This window comes from Biomphalaria glabrata, chromosome 2, assembly GCF_947242115.1.
Source record: "Biomphalaria glabrata chromosome 2, xgBioGlab47.1, whole genome shotgun sequence".
NCBI classification, from domain to species: Eukaryota; Metazoa; Mollusca; class Gastropoda; family Planorbidae; genus Biomphalaria; species Biomphalaria glabrata.
The window spans coordinates 21,056,315-21,068,730 of NC_074712.1; the positions used below are offsets into that span (position 1 = coordinate 21,056,315).

Sequence of the window (12,416 nt, forward strand, 5' to 3'; positions counted from 1 at the left end):
GCAGCTTTAGGGTCATGAGCCTATCACTAATTCCTTTCGGACGCCCTACTAGTTTGGATACTATTGATGTTTTTATGGCAAAGCCGACTCAGATTCACGTCGTACTTCAGTGCTTCTACCGCTCCAGAAGAAAGTATATCCAGCTCCTCTTTCGCAGAGTTCACCTTCATCTGCAAGCCGAGTCTCACTTAGTGCTGCTATGTCTATGTTGTATCTGTGGAGCTCCCTGGCTACTAGTGCAGTTTGTCTTTGTGGTCTATCAAATGTGTCATTGTCAAGTAGTGTGCGCACATTCCATGCGCCTATGGTAAGAGGAACTATCCTCGTCTTTTTCTTTGAATTTCGACCGCTTGAGTAGGGTTCCCGCCAACTGCGGTAGGCTGGCTAGGGTAGTTTTGAGCAGGCAATGGAGGTGAGCAGTGCACTCCTAAATAGGGCTGCTCAGCCACTCAGGGGGCTGCCGGTCTCCACTGCTGCTCTGTGTCAGTGGTGAACGACCATATGGCCTGAGCCGCCTGTGTGCAGGGTTGCAGCTACGGCCTCCAGTGTGCCCACACCTACCGCTTCACTGCTTGCCTGTCGCCACAGGACTTTGGTTTGGTTGTGTTGGGGGGGGGGATGACAAGTGACTTGCGCTGGAATTTGGATTAAAGTGAGGAGGATTCGCGCAACACGTATATATGTAGGCCTACAAGCAAATGGCTTTGTTTGAAAAACTGGATTTAAGTCGACTAGCTATTTTGACAGCACAATTCATACTATTTTTACATTTACGCATTCGCTTTACTTAAAACATTATTAGGCCTATTTCATTTAATTTTGTGCAAACCACCCTCAGTGGCTCATCGACAGTTATACGAAAACAAAACACCCGCGGGCCATATACGTCTAGTAGGCTAGTCTTCGAGTCCAAAGATTAGTGAGGAATGCAGTATTTTCCGTGGCAGCGCAGTCCCTTATATATATATATATATATATATATATATATATATAGTGATGGGAACTAAACTAAAAAAATTTAGTTAAACTAAAACTAAGTTTGAACTAAAAAAAATTAAGAAACTTTACTTAAACTTTTACTAACTATTTTGAAACAGCCAAACATAAAAAATATAAAGTATAAAGCACAACAAATCTCTTTAGCAAAATGTAATAAACATTTATTTGTGCACATGAAAAAAGATTTAAATGTCTTTATGGGATAGATGTAGATTTGCAGATCTTAATAGAATCACTAGAATGATACTATTATAGAAAAAAAAAAAGAAGTAATTGTCCAAGTTCTAATATAAGTTACCTTTAGAAGTAATGATAAAACTGCATGTTGACTCTCTAACTAACTCTAGATTCTAGAATATTCTGGATCTAATATCTTCTACAAACGAAATGATCAGAAATATAATCTGGATCTAGAATTAGATCTAGCTAGCTACTAGACCTAGATCAAATAATTAATATTTTAATCTAAAAATAATCTAAGAAATACTGGTTACTACTACTTCTAGATCTAAAATCTAGATAGAGTCTAGTCTAGTAGATATCTTAGTAACTCTAGATCTAGAGATTTTAGATTATTATAATTATGATTATAACTAGATAGATATGGGTATTTGGATCTATATACTCTAGTAGTAGTAGATAATACTAGATCTAGATCTAATAGATCTAGATAGTAGATATAAGTATAATTATAATAGAAGTAGATGTAGATCTAGTCTAGATTTAGTTAATTTAGTATTAGATCTAGTATAGTGACGACCATGGGCGTAGCCAGGGGGGAGGGGGGTTGGGGTTCAAACCCCCCCCCCCCAAATGAAATCCCCCCCCCCCGGGGGGAGTCGGAATTTAGTGACTGATTTTTTGCTTTGATTTTGTTTATTTTAGTTGAGATTTTAACACTAAACCATCACTTGCCCCAGCACAACCAAAGGGGTTTTGAGTTTAAAAACCCCTACGAGGAGGGTTCGAGTTTAAAAACCCCTACCGGGGGGGGGGGTCGAGTTTAAAACCCCTACCAGAGGGGTTCGAGTTTGAGGATAAAAAATACATCTTCAGTGTAAGAAAAAAAAAGCAAATTACGCACTCAAAATGTTATGAGTGTTGCCAAAAGGGGTTTTGAGTTTAAACCCCAATTCAGAGGGATTTAATGCTAAAAATACCTCTTCAATATAAAAAAAAAAAAGCAAATTACACACTAAAATTATTTGAGCGTAGCCAATCCAATCGGGGGTTTTGAGTTTAAGCCGTTCGTCTACAGATGGCTTTTTTTTTAAAGTTTAAAACCCCTCCAGATGGTTTTGAGTTTAAGATCCCCCTAAAGAGCATTTTGAGTTGGAAAACCCACAACAGATGATTTTGACGATAAAACTTCTCTTTTCGATATAAAATCTAAAGCAAACTACAGTCACTTAATTCCAAGAGCGTATTCAAGAGAGGTTACACATTTTTACCAGTTGCTGGGCTCCATTAATAAACTGCAGTGAATAGTCATCTGCCGAAATTGAAAAACACTAAATGTGGCTCAACAAAGATGGCTAAGACAGATTTTATTAGTCAGTTATAGAGATCGGGTCTCAATCAAGGAAATCCTATGCCGAATTGGGAGTCGAGCCCTTAGTAAGATTGTGCGAGAGCGATGCATGAAGTTTGCGGGACATGTTCTCCGACAAAATGAATTACGCATAAGAAGATTTGCAATGATATCCTAGTACAATTTAGCGCCACACTTTCATGGAGGTCTTCAGAGCAGGTGGGAAGAAGCTTCAGACATTGCCAGTGACAGATTTTTATGGAAATTTCTTGCCGCCAAATACGCCGAACGGCGCGGAAGGGTCTGAGTCAGTAAGAATAGCAGATTAGGTTTTTGAAATAGCTGGATAATACACTGTAGATACCTCAGAATATGCATTTTGTTAGCTTTCAATACAGGAAATAGTGCTTGGCGGCGGGGCTATGCCCCGCGCTCGGGGAGCTGCCGGCGCTCCCCAGACCCCCTTGCTAGCAAGCACGGGAAGTTTACAATTTTTTTCACTAACTACAGAAAGTACCTATTTTAGAGTAGAAAGAATGAAGGGTCAGACGCCACTCATTCATGGAGGTCCTCATGGCGAGTGGGATGAGGCTTCAGACATTACCAGCGACAGATTTTTATGGAAACAGCTTGACGTCAAATGCTCCGAACGGCGCGGGAGGATCTAAAGCAGTAAGAATAGCACATTAGGTTTTTGAAATAAAACTTTTTAATAGCAGGAAAATGCACTGTAGATACCTCAGAATATGCATTTTGTTGGCTTTCAATATCAGAAATAGTGCTTGGCGGCGGGGCATCGCCGCGCGCTGGGGGAGCTCCATAAATACACTTAATTTTTTTTCCGCCGGGGGGGGGGGTTCTGAAAAAAATCCTGGCTACGCCCATGGTGACGACTATTATTAGTATTATAGTCATTATAGATCTATCATTTATGCATCTTAGGTCTTAGTATAATAAGTAATCTAGATATATCTAGATCTAATCTAGACTCTAATTCTAGAATAGTAGAATCTCTAAACTAATAGATCTAGTCTAATTAAGTAAAGTAATATAGATTTCATTAATAGATCTATATTGTTGACTTATAATTTTAAATTTACATCTAGATCTAGGACTAAGACTACTAAGAGTTAGACTCTACTTAAGACTAAGAGACTAAAATAATTAAATATAGACTATTATGACTATAGATCTAATACTAGTAGGCCTAATAGACTAATACTAATAGACTAGACGTCACTAACTCTAGAAAAAAGTTTTAAAATAAAAAGAGTCGACATTTCTTTTAGATCTAAAGTAAAGCCAAATTCTTTTGCCTGCCTACTGGTGTTTAATAAAAAGCAGCAAAATGTAGATCTATAGAAGCAAGGAATTTTCAGGATTTATGAAGCAGCGAAACTTGCTAGAAATTTAATGAACACATTTATTTTTCTCGCCTTTCAAATACCTTGAATTAGTGGGAATAGCGGCCATTATAGGGTAAAGGTCAAAAGGCTTCCTAGTGACCTGTGCACCCTCTAGTTTATTCTCCTCTCTATTATTTATCATATATGTATTCTAGAAATTACATAGATCTATATATTTATTGGTATGTATGTTTAAAAAGTTTGTAAAATTTGTAATTAAACTTTTTAGTTTGCAACTAAAAAAAAATAATTAAACTGCGATTTTATCCATACTTCTTTTTTAAATTAAACTTTGGCCTTAACTATTTTTTTTTTTTAATTAAACTAAAAGTTAGTAACTTTTTAGTTAACTTTTGCCCATCACTATATATTATTTATATATATATATATATATAGAGAGAGAGAGAGAGATATGTATGTGTGCATGTCACTGTACGTATGTGTGTGAGTGAGTGTGAGTGAGTGTGAGTGAGAGAGAGAGAGAGAACGTTTTTCCAGTTCTATTTTCTAATGAAAAGATTACAGAAGGCTTGCAGATATTTTACATGGCAAGGGAGACCAACTTACAACAAATTAACTGTATAGAGAATGACTCAGTTAAAGCCCTTGTACGCTTGACTTTGTGAGGCTGATTTTGTTTTCGTTGTGATTTTTTTTCTTCTATACAGCATCCGGTTTCAAATGTATTTGACGCTGTCTTCGTAAAGTTCTCCAGCTGCCTGGTCGTTCGATTTGTGCGCTTGACTGTCGTTTGGATTTATCGATGGTCCCGGGTTCACACCCTGCCCGCTCCCGTCTCCCGTTTAAGGCTGGTGCACATGCACTACCCTGGATTCTGCGTAGCCAAATTCTAGCCAATTTTTTGCACCATCAAATCAATTAGCTTCTAAGTAGCAACGGAACAAGTAGTGCTTCCACTAAAGTGCAGTTGTAAGGATAAGATAATAATGTATTAGACTTATTAGAAATTAATGGCCGACCATGTACGTTTTACCTCTAAATTCCGAGAAGCCAAATTTTAGTCCATTTTGTACATCTTCAAATCAATGAACTTCTCTAAGTAGCGATTGCACAAGTAGTTTTTCCACTGAAGCACAGTTGTAAGGATAATCCATTATTGTAATAAACTAGAATAGGCTATTCACGAGTTGATTGCCGACCATGTGAACCTTATTATAGGCTTGCAATTCTTTGCACTGTAAAGGGTGTGAAATATTCTATGGCATGTTAGTCGTAACGATTTGTTTTATTTTGTAGAAAATTATAGTGATTATTATATTTAGTTAAGGTCTAGAATAGAATAAATGTTTGTCTGTTTCATGCCTTGGAGGAGAAAGCCTTGCATTCAGAACAACAGTTCGTTGCCACGTCACAGGTCTGTACTAAGTGGCTATTGGTCTCCACTGCCAATAAGGTTGCGACATTTTAGGTCAGTGTTCAGTCCTTTGATAATGAACTAGTCGACCCATGGCGTAGCATACGCCGCTATTTGCAGGGCCAGCTTTAGGCCACTGAAACCTATGCGACCGCAGTGGGACACGCACTTTCATATAACCCGCGCTAATTGTAGGTGTAAATTATTAAATTAAACCATTTTATAACTTATAACAGATTTCCCGCGGCCTCCTGATTCACCAGAAGCTCCAGGAAATATCCTGAAATTGCAAAATTTACGAAAAAGTCCTGGAAATTTCCAGAAATAATTAAAATGTTTTGAAAACTCATACAAATCTTCTGAAATATATAAACAAAACTTTGTCATTTTGGGGTGTCATTCAATGTGGAAAAAGCTAATCCTACGCGCGATAACAAAAAACGGCATTATGCATCATCCGTAATTGTGGAATGTGGTGAAAGAAGCTTTTCGCGCCTCGTACTAATGAAGAATTACTTGAAGTCAACAATTTTAGTAGATAGATTGAAACATTTGGTAATTCTTGCTATTGATCGTGATCTATGTAGGAAAAAAAAATTTATGATATACTGTACGACTTCGCTACACCCAAGGCTAGTAAAGTAATTCTGTAATTTGTGCCACTAAAGTTACGTGGGGTAACTCTAGTCCGACTTGCGGAAATAAAAGAGTGATCTTTCCATGACTTCTTGGTCACAATGATTATATCCGGCCCTGCTATTTAGTGACGGGTGCATACTACTTGTTCTGGGCCCCCCCCCCCCGGGTGCATACTACTTGTTCTGGGCCCCACCCCCCGGGTGCATACTACTTGTTCTGGCCCCCCCCCCTTTTTTTTTTCGCCACTGAAGTTACATGAGTGATCCTTCCATAACTTCTTGGAGGTGTCCAGACTGTTGAGCCATGAAGAGAATTATATATATAGATGGTCTTGTCAAAACACGTACCAGTTTACGAAGGCAAAGGTTATTTTTTTTTAAAGTTTTCACGTGCACTCGTCTGATTCAAAATGTTGATTTGGATCAGCGGATCACTGACAGCAGCAAGAAATCGAAATACGATTGGCAGCATTATGAATTAACTGTATTTGCTGGATCTGTTGGTGATGAAACTACAGATGTCTTTGTTGATGGCTATTGTATTCGAGAACACTTGGTTTTGTCCTTGTTGTTCCCAGAGACGCACTGTCTGTGTCTAACGTCATTGTCAGAGAATACATTTTGTACAATCTAGACATAGACAAACTACTCGGCCAAGGATACAATGGCAGCCCGTAATGGCTAGCATTCAGAATTATGTTCAGGCAAGAGTTCGTGAAAAATATCCAGAAGCAGCCTTTGTCCCTCTCGCGTCTCACAGACTTATCCTTGTTATCGCTGACCTGAATAATGTTTTAGATATAGGTCATGCTGTTGGTGTCAAGAAGACTTCCTATTTCTTCCGTAACAGTCCTAAGCGGGAACATTGGTGCTAAATTTACCTCTCTTAACATTTCCGTGGCTAAATAGCACCGCAGAAGTCTCATTGACTTAATCAAAAACCAACTTGACCATGTCGAGGAACACTTCAGGGATGGCATCCCGAGTAAGGCGAGACTGTAGGCAGACAATCTTGGTATTGAGTTGGTGCTTCCGAGTATTAGCAATCGACAGAGACACGGAGCTAAAACCAACTGTTTGGATTTTTAGATTACAGAACACGGCTTTACATTCTGTTTTTTTTTATTCGTTAGTTTTTTAATTGATATCTCGTTTATTGAGAAATAATAATTCTCAGCTCAACATGTTTTGTCTTCATCCTAAACCGTTGCAAGAGCTGGAACGTGAAGAAGAATATCACTAATGTGCATGATAAGCGTTCGTCTCCAACTTGTCCATAACGACAAGAATCAATTCATTAGTAAAGTTATTAACATTTTTCGCAGCCACAGATAATCATTTGCTGTGTTTGTTTGATCGACCTCAAGGAGCCACAGACCGCACGGATCAACTTAAGAACCTGTGCAATAAATAGTTTGTTCAAATATTTATGTTTATTTATTTCATGAAAGTATTTACAGTGCACTTAATATCGCATAAGGATGGAGGCCCGCGGTTGCACATGTTCTTTTCTTTAATATTCTCCGTAACAAGAAAGTTGAAGCTACAACCTTGACCCATAGGTGGCAACTTGCACCCCCCTGTAAAAAAAAACCTGCGTCACCTAATGTTCATGTAAAAAATACATAAATCTGCAGTGATTGAAAGGGAAATAATCCTCATCCAAGGTTATCATAATTATTTATTATGTATTCAATGTCGTTAATTGTTTTTTTAACTTTTTATTTAATATCATCAAAATTCAATTAGTATTTGTTAAAATACCATTATGATTCAACTACTTTTTAAGGCCGTCAAACAGATTTTTAATCATAAGTCTCTAAAATTCAGTTGTTGGTCATTTAATTATTTAAAAAAAAAACATTTTTAAACATTTGGTGTACATCAGTTGTAATAAAATATTTGCATAACAGAGGTGTCTGTGTCTTCCTCAATCAGAAGGCTCAAAGACATTTAAGTTTATTTTTATTAAACTTTATTAACTACCATAGACAGCCAATTAAGTTTTATTACAGTTGTTTATATCTAATTCAATCAATTGTTACGACCAGATGCAGTCACTTGCACAAAGGGGGCTGGGTCTACACTATTAACTGGACTGAATGTTGTCTGAGCTTCATCCCCGTTCTCAGGGACAGCTGGGCCATAGCCTCCATCTTGTTCTAGGAAGGAAAAAATAATAAAGATTAAAATTGGACCACTCCGTATATTCAAGTATCATTTCTCTCTCCCCCCCCCTCCCCATTCTCCACACAACTCTCCTCGCTAGCAAATAGGCTTTATTTTTTTTCTGAGAATTCGATTAGCAGTAACAATTATTCCCCCTACATACAAACACACACACATAACGCGATAGAAAATAGTCTTTCAAACAAGATCAACTTTTTTTATCAACTTTTGAAAATTATCTTAATAAAGTTATAAATTCCGTGTTAATTTTTATGTACATCTAATTATTTAAAATTATATTGTGCAAAGAAAGACGCTATTTAATATATATATATATATATATAATATAAAACATGTTTGCGCTATTTTGGACTTGAACCCCTGATTATCCGATCAAAACTTTGATGCACGGCCCGCTTTCGACGATTTGACCGGTTGCTCCAAATTGGGCCCCCGCAATTTGTAAGACCGGCTAAGCTTTGAAGACTGCTGGACGTAACACTGCCATTAGGCTAAGCTAAGATTACTTTATAAACCAAATATATTGTAGAACTCATATAGTTAATCCTCTTTTGCATGGCAATGGATAGTGTCCAACGCTCGGTGATCCCTAAAGCCAGGTCTGTTTGTAACTACACTTACCGTAACCACTAACAGTTGTTAAGCTTTCAAAGAGAAGGCAAGAAGCGAGCAAGAAGACGACAACTTTCAGGACCATGGCTGATCGTTAGCAATTCAAGAGTGATGGAAAAGTTCCTGAAACGAAATAAATAATCTCTCATTGAATTCATTCATGAAGTGTATTTGGGAGAAGGGGGCTAGGATCAGCGGAGAATTTTCTGAATGAGACTGAGTTGTGTGAATGTTTGTTAAAGTGTGGGAAAGGGTGTGTGTGCTTGAGATTGTATTCATATAAATAGCAAGTATTTTAAAAAGTTAAAGAAATGAACTCGAATGGTGTCATTTTTAATCTTTGACTTTTTTCAACAAAATAGTAAACTTATGCAACAGAGAGACTTATAGAGAAATATTCTTGACTTCAAAATGTCACAAATAAAAAATAAATAAACAAGAACAAAGAATGTCAAATGTTTTTATTTTGTGTTGACCAAAACAAGATGCTGAAAGGATCGTATCAAACAGACATTTCTGAATAGTGTCTGCCCAAAGAAGATTAATTCACTTATGATACTTGTAAATGTCCAATTATTGTTTAATACTTTAAGGCAACAGCTTGTAAAGCCAGAAAGAAGACCATTGCATCTAGATAAGAGCCATCGATTGACGTGGCTGTTGGTTAGTTTCGTAAAGTTGATAAGGAAACTTCAGACATGAAGATTAGTATGTCCAAGTTTAAATCTCTTCGCTGGACGGCACGGAAATGAAGGCATGCAGGGTTTGAACCACAGTAATGGAAGTCTGAAGTGCATACCACACGACCATATATTACAAAATCAATATAACAAAATAAAGGTGGCGATCAAAAGACCACTCTCTACATGGTTGTCGACTTTGAATGAGATTTCAAAATGAAGTGGCATTGATATTAAAATAGGTTTTAATTACGTGTGAAAAATGTGAAAAATAAACTTATATTACTAGAACGTGCCTACTGTACTTACTGTAATGTATCTGTAGAAGTTCAAGCTGATCAGGTTTTTTAACTGAATAATCCTTTCTTATATACAAGTTCTAACTGAGATTTTTAAAAATTAAAAATGTATATTAGGCCCAAGTTTAGGATTTAATATTGCCCCAGGGTTTTTATCCCTCGCTATCAAGACAAGAGTTTTTTTTATTATTTTTTATTTCTGAGGGGAAAACAAACATTTGGTTAATATCATTTTTTTATTAGGCTTAATTACAATTTTAATTTTAATATGACAGTTTCTATTTATCTTTGGATTTTACATGAAGTTTTTTTTATATATTGATGCTCACTTAATGTATAACCAAAATACTAATTACGATTACTGTACGAAAAATAAGAATCAATATATTTGTAGGATCCCGTATTGATGTTTGTTCCAGTTTCCACCCCTTCACCCCCATCACCCATCCTGCTTCTTAATCACCCACTGTGTCTATCGCTCTCTCTCTCTCTTTCTCTCTCTCTCTCTCTCAATCTCACTCTCTTTCTTTCTCTCCCTCTCTCTCTCATAAACACACATAGACTTAACCTCACTCACTAAATATCCTTTTTTACATAAATGTACGTAAATGAATACAAAATATTTAGAATAAAATATAAGAAAATAGAATAAAATATTAATTTGCTCTAACATGAAAGAAACACATGTAATGCCAACTTCGAGTTGTTTGGAAATGACCCAAGAGCTAGACATACATAATATTGTCTCGCAATACTGTAGGTTTTGTTTTATTTGGTTTTCGGCGCTTGAAGTTGTTGATGGTGGAATTCTTCTTGTGGTTGTCAAGGTTTCTCTCTTGTTTCTAGTAGCAGTATTTCTTTCAGTCCAACTTACCTCATACTAAACCTCATTTTTACAAAGCTTAAATCAACTCATTCTGCTCATCTGTCTGTCTGTCTTGCACAGAATTTGAACATGTTTTTTCGTCCACTTCCCATTCTCGGATCAATTTTAAACTTTGCACAATTATTCATTGTACCAGACAAATCAAGAATCAATCAAAAAATTAACCAGTTTCTTAATTTATTATTGGTAATAATCAATTTTGTTTGGTATTGAAATAAGGGGAATAAATGCTACTTAATAAGATATGTGGATGTATATGTGAGCTGGCGCTCCTAGATCTAATTTGTTATCTATTTATATCTGTATTTTAATTAATGTAAACTATCTAGGCTAGTGCTGTGTGCATGCGTGTCTCCCGCCAGCTCTTTAACGTTAGAGTTAGTTTAGGTGAGTCATGACCTGGCTCTATAAATAGAACGGATGGTACCGTGTCTTGTCCCTTTTTCCTGTTTGGGCCACTGGTCTGTAGGTAGCTGTTCTGTGTGACCATGTAGTGTGTGTTAGTAACACTGGCGGATCCACGGGGGGGGGGCGGTAGGGGCGATCGGCCGACCCCCCCCCCGGACAATTTTAGTATAGAATTCACACAATTTGTATACAAATTTATAACTTATGTAAAAAATATATACTAATTATTTATATTTCAACCTATTTTTTTATTATTTCGCCCCCTCCTCTAGTATGTAGACCGATTTGGTGGGGTCGGGAGGGGGCAATGGTATCAATCCAGCCCCCCCCCCCCATATACTTTCGAGTGGGGGGCGGTCCAATTTATTTGTAGAAATCACAGCTTGCTAACAGAATCAATTAAATATCTATATGATTAAAACTTGTTATTGATTTTTTAACCGATCTTTATATTATGTCGTTCCCTGTTTACCGTTTGGGGGTGGGGGGGGGGGGCGAATACCTTTTACTGCCCTTCCCACCTAAACCATTTGAGTGGGGGGGGCGGTTCTACTTTTATGGAGAAATCATAGTTTGTAAACAAAATTAGTTGAATTAATCTATAAATTTTATATTATGTCGCTCCCTTTCTGGTATCTTGGTCGATTCGGTGGGGTTGGGGGGAGGGTGATTGCATATACTGCCCTTCCCACTCTAGCACTTTGAGTGGGGGGGGCGGTCCTATTTTTATGGAGAATCATAGTTTGTGAACAAAATTAGTTGAATATCTATATAATATAAACTAAGTATTGATATGTGAACCCATTGTATATTATGTCGTACCATACTCTAATCTCAAATTGTATCATTAGTAAATTTAAATGAAAAAGGGTTGCACCAGGTGGGAAGGGCGATAAATGCAATTGCATTTCCCCCATCGGAAAAACCAATACTTTTTCTTTTAGTATTATAGTTTAGAAATTACAAAATGAAGGTTGAGAAATGCTGCTTTTAAAAATTCTCATATATATATATATATATATATTGGGCGTAGCCAGGATTTTTTTCGGGGGGGGGGGGTTGGGGGGGGGGGATTTTCCCCCGCCCCCCCCCACCGCGGAAAAAAAGTATATATGTGTGTGTGTGTACATAATTAATCTTTATTACATTTTGACCCTTTCGGAAGACGTTTATTGTTTATTGTAGACTCCCCGCCCTTGCCAGCAAGGGGGTCTGGGGGAGCTCGCAGCGCTCCCCCAGCGCGGGGCGAAGCCCCGCCGCCGAGCACTATTTCTGGTATTGAAAGCCTACAAAATGCATATTCTGAGGTATCTACAGTGCATTATCTTGCTATTACAAAGTTTTATTTCAAAAACCTAATGTGCTATTCTTACTGACTTAGACCCTATCGCG

The 12,416-nt window shown here is 37.3% G+C and overlaps 1 long non-coding RNA gene across 1 annotated transcript; it reads right to left on the bottom strand.

Moving 5' to 3' along the window:
• Positions 1–7,907: 7,907 nt before the first annotated feature.
• Positions 7,908–9,827, bottom strand: LOC106051088 (uncharacterized). The gene is made up of 3 exons (XR_001214802.2): positions 9,741–9,827; positions 8,761–8,874; positions 7,908–8,111 (listed from the first exon to the last, which is right to left on the bottom strand). It is a non-coding gene; the product is annotated as an uncharacterized LOC106051088 (long non-coding RNA).
• Between the last annotated feature and the right edge of the window lie 2,589 nt (positions 9,828–12,416).